This window comes from Bemisia tabaci, chromosome 2 (genome assembly GCF_918797505.1).
Source record: "Bemisia tabaci chromosome 2, PGI_BMITA_v3".
Classification (NCBI taxonomy): Eukaryota; Metazoa; Arthropoda; class Insecta; order Hemiptera; family Aleyrodidae; genus Bemisia; species Bemisia tabaci.
Genome location: NC_092794.1, coordinates 31536609 through 31548767, shown reverse-complemented (window position 1 = coordinate 31548767; position 12159 = coordinate 31536609). Strand labels below are relative to the sequence as shown.

Here is a 12159-nt window from a genome sequence, read left to right as displayed (position 1 = left end):
GTGCCTCTGATGTAAGTGGCACTAACCTAAGTGTCTCAGACGTAAGCGGAGTGGAAACTCCCAGAAATACTGTACAGGCAAAAATTTCGTTAATTACCGATCTGCCAGGTATGTTAAGTCACTATTTGACGATCAGGGAGGGCTGCTGTGAGTTTTCAATCCCAAGCAAGTATCACAATCTTCAGGGGACATCGCTCGTTCCCATGCGGTCTCCAATCTAAGTACTAACTACGCCCGACGTAACTTAACTTCGGTGATCGTCCGAGCGATTGGACCACTACACTACCTGTGCGTGTACGTGTTAGGGGCGTAATTTTACCATTTCAGGGCCCCCATTGGGGTAATTTTGCCAGCAAATGATGATTTTGTCTTTGAATGTGAATCCGATACTTAATTTTTCTATTATTCTTTTTTAATCAATCAACATGTAAATGAAGTTTTGTAAGTTACGTTTCTTTGAAAAAAAAATGGATCGCACTAAAATTCAAAATTAAAGCTAATGATGCAAAAATATAATGAAAGTTGAAATTATACAAAAAATATAAATTAGCAGATACAAAAATTGAAAGTAAAGGAGTAAAAAAGTTAGAAAAGAATTGAAAATAAAGTAGGAAAATTTTAAAAAAAATTGAGACTGAAACATTTTAAAAAACAGTTAAAACTGAAAAAAATTAAAACCAAATTTAAAACTATTTTTTTTTTATAAAAAAATAATAATGCTTAAATAAATATATCTAAATACATATTTTAGCGGTGATAATATTTTTATCGATCTCATTTTTTGTTGTGTTTTAATTATTTAAGTGTCATCTTAAACGAAGAGGGTAAAACAAATTATTCAAGAGTGTGGCTACTTAAACTAGTTTTCCTTCCCTCTTAGAAAATCCCACCTTCTACAAAATATGCCTCTCTGAAAGATAAAGTTTGTGGTCCCCGTGTCCCGAGGAAATATTCCCCCACGAAAATGAAATAGGGTGGGGGAAGGGGGAGCCATCTCTACTTTTTGGGAGTGAGTGCGGTTCGATTAAGATTGATGTCAGAGACTTACCCTCTGAACCAAGTCCTGACCTCAGTCCCGCTTACCTCAGAGACATCTCTGCACTTAGGTAAGTCTTTCTCCCGACGTCAGTGCCTCTTACCTCGGTGCTGACTTCTTGGGTAAGTGCTTTAACACTTACGCCAGAGAAAACTGAACTGACCTCAGAGCAAATTGCACTGACCTCAGTGGAAAATTCACTGACCTAACACTTGCCATTTTTACCAGGGCGAACCGGAACATATTGATCGATTTGAGGAAAAACGCCAATGGTTTTTGCAAAAGTTGCTCTCCTGAAAACCTACCGTATTGCCTGTAGTTCCGAACTGCAAAATGCTATCCAACTGAGGAATTATTTCCCGAGCGAAGTTGCTGCTTTTTGAAGAAGGTCCTATGATTTTGTAGATTTTTTCATCTCAATTCTTGTATTCGTTTTTTTTTTTTCTTTTTAAATTAAGGAGTTCATGTTTAAGGGCAATAATGAAAATGGATCAGTTGCGCTGGTCACAGAATCGTATTTTGATGCATGATTCTTGTAGGTTAGCGAAAAATAATAAGATCCGTCCAAACCGCAACTTTCTACGTTCCATATGAACCAAGATATCGTCCTTGGAAAAGTCAGGTTTTTGACGTCATCCACCGCGGCAGTGACACTCTTGGTCTCCTCTTCATTTGTTCGATCAGTGATATAGAGGGTGCAACGCGAAACTTCAACGACGTTAAACGTAAACAAACTGAGGTGAAGTGACTGGCCGCCTAATCTCTTCGCGGCGAGTGTGTTATCTCATGATAAGATAATCTATAAAGTGCGAATCCGTCTGTTTCTTGCGTTTCTTTACGTTTAATGTTGTGGAAGTTTCGCGTTGCACCGTCTGCATCACTGATCAAACAAAAGAGGAAGAAACCAAGGGTGTCACTGCCGCGGTGGATTACGTCAAAATCCTAACTTTTCAATGGGCGATATCTCGGTTCATATTGAACGTAGAAAGTTGCGGTTTGGACCGATCTTATTATTTTTCGCTAAGCTACAAGAGTCAAGCATCAAAACACTAATTCTGTGACAAGCGCAACTGCCTAACCCATTCCCATAAGGTCGGAATTTCCTTATTGATCATTACGGACGGTGTAAAAAATGTATTGGATCGGTGCCCTTGATCAAGTTCGGCCTGAAAGGGGGTTCTTCAAAATCAGCGATTTTGCCCCCTCATGGACTTAGCCCGGAGTTGGATATGTTGCTCCTTATCACAAGACATGCCTTTTTCCGGCGTTGGCACGTTCACCGAAATTTTTTTCCCGCGCGCTACAGCGTTGCCAAGTTGGAAATGTGAAAATTCCGTAAGTGACATTAAAATTGAGCTATGAAGTCGCGGTTTGGACGAAAATTTTCTAAAAAATGCACAAATTAAGGATATATCATTGAATTTAATGTATTAATTTGGACATGCATTGTTGCCAATTTTTCGATTTTTAAATTCGCCAATTTTTACAAATCTTCAATTATCAAAAAAGGGCTCTATTTCGATTTGAATAAAAAGTTGTCTAATCGATAGTTCGTTCGATTCCGCATTTTCCGATGAATTATAGCTCGCATGGAAATTTTTCGTTCGCGAGATATTATCATTTTTGTAAACAGCTTTGTGGAGCGACGACGCTTGTTGAGTCCAGGCAGATAGAAATTTTAGCCTCCATAAACATCGGGTAGCATTAATTCCTCAGTTTCGTTTGTAATTTTTGGCGTTGAATCCGAATTTGAACATTTCTTATAAAAATTGTTGCCAACTTTGGCAAAAATGGCTTAAAATCGGCCTTTTTCGCGGATTATGGCCAGTGACTTGCCTGGAGTTGACCAGACGACAAAATTAGTTATTTCCACAGTTAAAACTCGTTAAACTTTCTACAAGCTGAATCAAATTCTTTCTGCTCACGGCAAAAATAAACGCGCGACAAGCAGCAAACTGAAAAACTATACCAAAATCGGAGCTTTCTGCGGTTTTTGTCCTACGTTTCTGGTGTTCCGACTGAATGAACATTTCTGAGGACAATCTGAAATAAACAGAGTGTAACGACAAACTCGCGTATTGTTACATCCATAAATAGTCCGCACTTTGCAACTTTAAAATCTAAATTAGAATCTGACCTTGCTGTTAATCAAATCTCGTCTGAAAATATAGTTCCACTCATGCTTTAATCCCCAGATAACTGGAAAATAATTTGTCAATATATAACTTAGTATTCTCAAAAAAAAAAAAAAAAAAAAAAAAAAAAAAAAAAAAATTGCTCACTCCAAATCCAATCAACAATTATCTAATCCTGCTTCATCTACACCCTTTCAGCTTAATTTACCAACGACCAGCAATTCTCCTATGTGGTCCCCTCCTCGGCACAGACGATGTGCTGTAGCAGCCGACGTAATGTCCCTCGGGACAGACTCATCTGGCATTAATCGTGCAGACAGACTAACGTTAGGATGTTCTGTTCAGTCAGGCCGGCTCGACCTCGGTCCCTCCCCTTGCTCTTAATCTAAATTTCATACCCACCTTTATTTTAAACTTCCGAGCCAGTCCGGCATGTGATAGTTTAAGCCCCTAGCAGGTCAGCCCAGACCGAAACTGTAAACCCCTGCGTGGGTGTGGCCGAAATGGGCTGATGTGCATTTGCGGCTTAAAGTGTTATATTTGCGCGCAAATTCGCCACTTATAACCTCACAGTTAAGCCCCCCCCCACCAAAAAAAAAAAAAAGAATACATAAATAAGCGCCACTTAAACAGCGGTCTCTCGCGCCCTGCGACGCCTAACCGCCATAGTGCCTTGTCCTCTTACAGGTCCTCAGTAAATTGGAGCTCCCTTGTTCCTTTAAAAGCCCCTTATTGCCCTTTCCTGGGCGTTTTCTTCACTTTGGCACTTGTGGCACACTTTGTTACTTTTTTCTGTTTAACTCCATTGTCTGAGAATTATAAAATAAAAATGCATACTGAATATAGGGCGATGAATGATAATGGTCCAATACCGCGAAAAATCAACAATTGTACGTAATTTTGGCAATATTGCAATACGTCCTGTCTTTTATTGATGAAATCAGTCTGGAGAATACATTTTACTTATTATTCTACATCAGAAAGTTTTCCATTAATATTTCAAAATGTGATTTCTTGACAGGATTCGACAAAATTTACTGTTTTATGAATTTTTCCTCTTTGGACTAAGTACAATAGTCATTAGTATGCATCTAAGTTGAAACTTCAATCATCGTACAGAAGGGTATTGTTTTGCACGAGAGGTACATTTATAAAATTTAAAAGTAAGAAGTGAAAAAAGAATATAGGGCAACTTTCGACGAAACCAGCAAAAATCCAAGTATTATGTTTAAGATTGGCAACATTGGAATATGTTCGATTTTATTTTATGCTAGCCGTCACGGCCAGCCAAGGGGCTGCGCCCCCTGGACCCCCGATCACTCGCTACGCGAGTGACATTCGACAGTCGGCTCGCTCCGCGAGCCATTTTTCTCAGTGATTGGACGTTTAATCACTAAGATGTATACATTTTGGAGACTCTGGAGGCAAAAATGATTTCGTCACAGAACCTTGTTGCCGGAGCGTGCCATCATTTGCACATGAATAGATGTGTGGAGATGAAGCGATGATGGGGATGATTATTTCTTCAAAAACGCATTTGACCGGGACGTCATCCCATCGGGTGGCGGAAAAAGACAATCCATGGATCTCCTTCCGCGATTTGACTTGCTGAAGTAGCAAAAGTTCATCTTCACCGCTTAAGAAGATTATCGGTGGCGTAAGGGTCTAAAAACTGCTCAACGATAGTAAAGTTCGAGTTCCGAATCGCAATGAGCCCACTCGTGTTTTCTTTTATACTTTCATCGCATATAAATTTCTCTGATGTTTTTGTTTCATTCTCTCTGATTACATATTAGTATAATCATATCCTCATTTCATTTCCTTTCCCTTTCCTTTTTCCCTTTCTGTAGCACCTGTGTCTATTTACAAGTATTATTTTACAATAGCTTTCCCCTAGTATACAATTGATGTTTCAAACGGAATCAGTTGTTTTAATGACATTTCCGGCTAAATCATGAGTTTTCCCAGGAAGGCAGTCTCTCGTCCCTCCCGGACTCTATTGGTGCCAGATAAGTTGCTCTTTTAGCTTTTTTCCAAATTCAAATCCATGTAAAATATTCACATTTATCGCACAATCTGGCAACCTCTCGAGTGAAATAGAAAAAGGTAGAATCGCTGAAAGTCTGAATCCTTCTGTTAAATTATAAAGCGTTACTACCACGAAATTAATGATAGTTTTATCAAGAGACTTGAGTACAAATAGAAGAGACTTGCTTAAAGTAAAAAGTAACTGAACTAAGGTTATACTCTAAATTACAATCAATTGCTATCATCAGCATTGTATCAGCTGTTACAAATATTATGCTTCAACATTCTCCCCCGGTTGAGGATTCCTAAAAAATCACAGGTAGGGGCGAAATTTCCGAGATGGCCCTCGTTGTTTGTCCATTGCTAGTCCGCAACGATACGACGCGAACTAATCCATCAGCTTCAGGATGTGTTTTCGTTACTCTGCCTAACTTCCAGCAAAGTGGAGGGAGGTATTTTTCTCTGAGTATGACCAACATCCCCTCTTTGATTAATTCTCTCCTCTCTTTCCATTTTGAGCGATACTGTGACTGCTGTAAATACTCCGTTTTCCATCGGGTCCAGATTGTAGCCATTAATTTGTCAAATTGAGTCCAACAGACAAGAGGACTGGAGACCAAACCGTCGATGTTGATGGCAAAGCTGCGAGTGGTTTTCCTGTCAAAAAATGACCAGGTGTTAATGCTTCCATATCATTTGGATCGTTGGAAAGTGAAGTTATTGGCCGGGAGTTCATTACTGCTTCAATCTGCGATATTAAAGGTACTGCTTCATCATAAGTGAAACAAGACCTTCCAACAACTCTTCTGAAATGATACTTAAAGATGCGGATTGAAGATTCTCATAGTTCTCCGAAATGTGGAGAGTACTTAGGTACCTATGAATTTCCATGAAATGCGATTATCTGCACAGTATTTTGAAATTGTAGGGTCTTCATTAATTATATCAAACAAACATTGGATTTGCTTGTTTGCACTCACGAAAGTTTTGGCGTTATCAGAATGAATAGCAGCTAGAAGTCCTCTTCTAGCGACAAATATTTTTAGAGCGTGCAAAAAAGAGCTTGCTGTAAGTTTGTTTATCAACTCTAGATGCACAGCTTTGACTGTAAAACACACAAAAATGCACACATAAGCTTTGACAACAGATGCATTTTTCCGGTGTGATGAAGAAATTTCTAATGGTCGAATAAAATCTATCTCCACTGTTGAAAAAGCACTTAACTGTGATACTCTAGCTTTGGGTAAGGGGGCCATTTGTTGGGATGCAAGTTTCGCTTTACCCCTAGCGCATATAACGCGTCTATTCACCAGATTTTTTGCAATTACTCTACCCCGAAGTGGCCAGAACTTCTGTCTTACACTTGACAACAGTAATTGGGGTGCAGCGTGGTGCAATCTTTTGTGTTCTTCTTAAAAAATCAAGGTGGTCAGTCCATGGGTCATGGGCAGAAGAGCCGGATATTTTGCGGATTCTTCCAGATCAGAATTTTGTAACCTGCCTCCCACTCCCAAGATTGCGTCTTTATCTATGAAGGGGTTTAAGGATCGTATTTTGCTTGATTTCATGAGTTCATTGTTGATTTGTAAGCTCTGAATCTCTGATGAGAATTCGCTGGACTGCGCTGACTTTATGCATATTATCAATGCTTCATCTAATTCTTTTGCATTGAGATCATTGAAGTTCCTCTCTGCTGTATTTGATTTTTTTACAATTATGTATGAATCGGTTACAGTAAGCTAGAATCCGCAATACTTTTTGTAATGACGAAAATTTTTCGAGTAAAGTTTGCAATGTTTCTGAACTGAAAAACACCGAGACTGGTTGTAGTTTTAATTCTGGTTTTGCTAACTCATCCGGCACGTTTATGACTTATCTTGGCCATTTTGATTTCTCCTCAAGTAACCAAGCAGGACCATGGAACCATAAGTTTGAAGTGCGCAGTTGCTGTGTTGTTATTCCACGTGATATTAAGTCTGCGGGATTATCTGCTGAGGGAACGTGCAGCCAATGTGCCGAAATTGAAGTTGTTATTTGCTGTATTTGACCAACCCGATTAGCTACAAAAATCTACCACCTACTCGGTACATCATTAATCCAATAGAGTCGGACAACATAAGTAAACGTTGACTGGCTTATTTTTAACTACAGTCATCACTTTTTCAACAAATTTTGACAGTAATACAGTAGCGCACAGTTCTAATCTTGGAGTCCCAATCGTTTTAAGTGGAGCTACTCTTGATTTTGAACAAAAGAGACTTGATGTCTTTTCCCCATTCTTCTCACAGACAGCATACACAAACATGCTCCGTAAGCCTTTCTTTGACGCGTCTGCAAACCCGTGAAAAACTAGCTCTATTTCTGGCGGAAAAATCGAAACGTGACGAGGAAAAATAAGAGCGCTTAAATGAGACAAGTCCTCTTTAATATCATTCCATTCGTCAAAGACATCTTGCGGCACAGCATCATCCCAATTCATCTTTAGTTGCCATAAATTCTGCATGAGGAACTTCGATCTCACTAACACTGGGCTTGCAAGACCTAGGGGATCGAAGCATCTTGAACATTCCGAAGGTAACGTCCATTTGGTCGGAATGCTTTTACTCACTTCGTAAGATAAAGTTCTGAATTTGAGGTTGTCTACTTTTGGATGCCACTCAACCAAAGACATTGAATCACGTACCGTGCATCCTGTGTTACGGAAGGCGAGACAACTTTGAAAAATTCGCATGCGATGAGTGGTGGGCACCAACCCGCATCGATGAGTTCGTGTGTCCCAGTTGCGCACATCTGCGCATGCGCAGTAGCGGCTCCAGTGAATTTTCGTCGGATTGTGAGGCTTTTTTCCTCGGTTAATAATTGGTTCGGAAAAATGAAACAATGCTAATCAGGTGTAAAATTATGTGTTCTATAATTCTTCTTCTTAGGAATTTTGTCTAAAAATGGACTCTAAACGAGATATTCGTGAAAAACCGAACGCGGGCATGAATTCTCCATTGCTTCTTCGAGAGCTTGGGACAGACGTTCTCTCCCCTTCCCCGCCCGCCCATCATGGGGCTCCGAGAGACTTGCCTCGCTCCGCCAGTACTAAACAGAGCCGAACGCACGGTCTACGTGATTCAATGTCTTTGCACTCAACCCCTAGAACTTTTAACTCATCATCCTATATATTAAAATGCAAAGTTCCGAATCTTAGGGCATTAACTGTGAGAGAACCACCGGACCGATTTGCGTGATCTTTTTTTTAAATGAAAGCCCCTGAGCTGTAGATTTGCAGGCTGTGATAGTTTTTTCGATTTTCTCAAATTTTCTCCCATAATTTTCTCAAATTTTCTTCGATGCATTAAAAGGGAGGTCCGAATCTTTGGACGTTAACTTTGAGAGAACCACCGGACCGATTTGCATGATTTTTGTTTTAAATGAAAGCTTGTGATCTGTAGATTTGCAGGCTGTGATCGTTTTTTCGATTTTCTTAAATTGTCTTACTTTTATCGACGAGTGAAGTTTAGCCGGGCTCAAATTTTCTCCCATTTATTCAGACTAAAGTCCGCATTTTGGGACATTAACTTTGAGAGAACCACCGGACCGATTTGCATGGGTTTTTTTTTTAAATGAAAGCTTCTGATCTGTGGATTTGCAGGCTGTAATTGTTTTTTCGATTTTCTCAAATTTTCTTACTTTTATCGACGAGTAAAGTTCAGCTGTTTCGAGCGGTCATCTGGCCGCTACCTGCTTGCCCGTCCCTAGATACCCCCTCTAGGGTCTCAGCCACCCCTCCCACCACGTTCTTTCGGCTATCTCCGTTTTCTTTCGTATAGCTTTCCTCCCACCAACCTCAAAGAAGGTTTGGGTCGCATTGTCGTTCGTCACTCACCACCCACATTCCGTCGCAATCTCTCGGCTACTCCGCTTCACCACTTCTTGATAGGCATCCTGGCGATTTGACTGACCCTGACTTATTAACTGCAGCGGTGCGCACACGTATTGCTAACAACATGTATTGTTATGGACATTTCATTCTTATTTGTTCTTTTCTCTTTCCAACTTTGTTTCAAATTTGCTTGATACCTACTTCGTTTCTTCCTCTCTCTTTATTTTGTTGGTCGGTCGACTACGTTGATCGGCTTTTTGCTATTGAAAGCACATTAAGACTTCATGGATTTTCAATATCATCATTTGATCTTCCGGAATTGCTTTCAATTAACCTGAATCTTCAAGGGTCGGAGCCTGACTCTCCTCCCCCTAAAACTATGATTCCATGATTTCTGCCGCTAACCCAGAGCAACATCAAATTATTTCTGAAATAATTAGTCTCATCCAAAATCCATCTCACACGTGTAATGCGATTTTCATTGATGGTCCAGGAGGATCGGGAAAAACTTTCGTTTAAGAATGTCTTACTGCGTATTGTACAAAGGAAAACTTATAATACGTCATCTCCGTTGCTTGGACAGGTATCGCCGCATCGTTGCTACCTAACGGTCGGCCGGTTCATAGCAAATTCAAAATTCCTTCGGTTCTGAATGAGAATTCTGTGTCGAGTCTGACGGTTAGCTCAAGAGAGGCTGAGACTATTCGGAAAACAACGATCATTTTTTGGGGTGAAGCTCCCATGGTTATCACGCATGCTCTGGCATGCATCGACCGATTTCTTAGAGAATGGGTAATGATATCCCTTTTCGAGGAAAAATTGTCGTCTAGGGTGGTGATTTTAGACAGGTTTTACCCGTTGTTCCGCATGCTTCTCACCAAACATTGGTGCAAAATGCAATCAAATTCTCACCACTTTGACCTCTTTTTAAAATCAGAGAACTTTGCAAGACGAGGCGGAGTTTGCAAAATTTTAACTCAAAATAGGTGATGTTGTTTACCTTTCTGCTAAAAAAGGCCATGCCGGAATTCATTGATTTACCGACAAGCAGTATTACTGAAACTGATATTATTACTGAAATTTATGGAAAAGATAGCTTCCTCATGTTCGGACGTAGATTTCACAAACTGCGCAATTCTGGCCCCTAAAAATAAGCATTGCAATGAAATTAACGACAAGGTTGTTGAAGTTCTTTCAGGTGTCTCTAAAACGTACTTCAGTGTTAACAGGCTCATCGTAGAGGAAGAGGGAGAGGCTCTCAATTTTTCCCTCGAATTCTTGGACAGGCTTAATCTTAGTGGCTTACCACCGCATAAACTCACACTTTTGGAGGGGGTTTTTGTCATGCTTTTAAGAATTCTCAACGTTTCCAAAGGTTTATCGAATGGTGCCCGATTGATCGTCTGGAAACGTTATGAAAATTGTCTTGATTTGCAGGTCATTTCCGGCGAGAAGGCCGGTGAAAGAATTTCACTGCCAAGAATTGATTTGTCACCTGCAGACTCCTCTCTCCCTTTCTCTTTTAAGAGGCGACAATTTCCAATTCGCATTGCATTCTGCATGACCATCATCAAAGCTAAGGGTCAAACACTGAAGCGAGTCGGCATTTATTTACCCCAAACGGTTTTTGGCCATGGTCAACTATATGTTGCACTCTCACGAGCTACATCGTACAAAAATTTTGAAGTCCAAATTCTTCCCAAAGGCAACCGTACAAAAAACATCGTGCACAAAGAGGTGCTTCGATCTTTTATAAATCCCAAAAGCCTCCTAGTCATTAGAAAATTATCAAAATATAAAAATAAAAAAAAATTAAAAAATAACACAAAAAAAAAGAAAAACTAATAGGTAATGCGAGCTTTTTATAACATTTTTCGGTAGAATGGCAGTCCCCACCCTGTAACGCAAAGAGGCATTAAATTCCTTGATCTTCTGCCGCAGAATCATCATCATTATTAAATAGATTCAACTAATCGCTCCGATTCCAAATAAGCTACTGCACCACCATTGCTAGCTGTGGAGGGCGCCCGTAGGGCGCCCGGAGCAGCTAGTTATCATTAAAGTGGCTCACACTGTTTGCATCGTCTTGCTCAAAAACTCGATCATCGTTTGAAACCCATTTTCGTAACGGGAATTTACCTGATAAAGCAATTTGTTCAACTTCACGTTTTAGCTTTTGAACTTGTGTTATATTATTTCCTCCTCCGAGAAAATCATCTACATAAAACAATTTTAACACACTTTCAGATGCTTCCAGTAGTATGTCCACGTACCCAAGTAGCATGGATTGCAATTTCATTGCAATGGATTGTGAGTTGATTGCAATTTTTGCTTGTTGCCTATACGTTCATTTGAAGGCGCTTAAAAAGTTGCAATTTTATTGCAATAAGTTTGCAAGAAATGTAGATTATGCTTGTTGCCTAACCTTCTTTTTCAAGGCACTATAAAGACTGCAATTTCGGTGCAATCATGTTGTAACAAATTCACGCCATGTGCCTGGCATCCAATTCTCTAGTTGTTTTAAAGTTTTTTCGACTTAAATGTCTCACCTAACCCATATAGCCCAATATATTTTGAAAATATTGTCACTTTTATCAAAATATTTTCATGGCATTATTGTAATTAAGATATTTTCAAAATATTTTTAAAACATTTTAACGGAATATTTTGAAAATGTTTACAAAAAATATTTTTAAAATAATTCAAAAATATTGCCTGTAAACATGCATGTTAAAAATATTCCTTAAGAAAGTTTTGAAAATATTTTAAAAATATTTTTTGAAAATATTTTTAAGTTCTCAAGTTAGTATGTGGTGTAATTTACACCGGTGTAAATTTAGTGTGAGTACCTATTCGTGATATCGAAAAAAAAATCAGACAAAAAAAATATGAAAAAAATAAATAACACGAAAAAAAATAAATAATAGGCAAAAGAAAGAAGCCTGAGAAAAACGGCGTTAATCAAATCTATGATGAATGTTGAGCCACGCACTGACGCAATGCATGCGATAACAGCCTTAACAGGCGTGATTTCAACTCAGCTCATCATCAGCTCCCTGAAGCTCAGTGGAAGAGTGCTCCGCTTAGAC

The 12159-nt window shown here is 39.4% G+C and overlaps 2 protein-coding genes across 3 annotated transcripts in view; one reads left to right on the top strand and one right to left on the bottom strand.

The window, feature by feature from the left end:
• LOC109038042 (uncharacterized) overlaps window positions 1–12159 on the bottom strand; it is a 236592-nt gene that overhangs the window by 1110 nt on the left and 223323 nt on the right. The gene's annotated exons all lie outside the window — the stretch shown is intronic.
• Xxylt (Xyloside xylosyltransferase) overlaps window positions 1–12159 on the top strand; it is a 167718-nt gene that overhangs the window by 111646 nt on the left and 43913 nt on the right. The gene's annotated exons all lie outside the window — the stretch shown is intronic.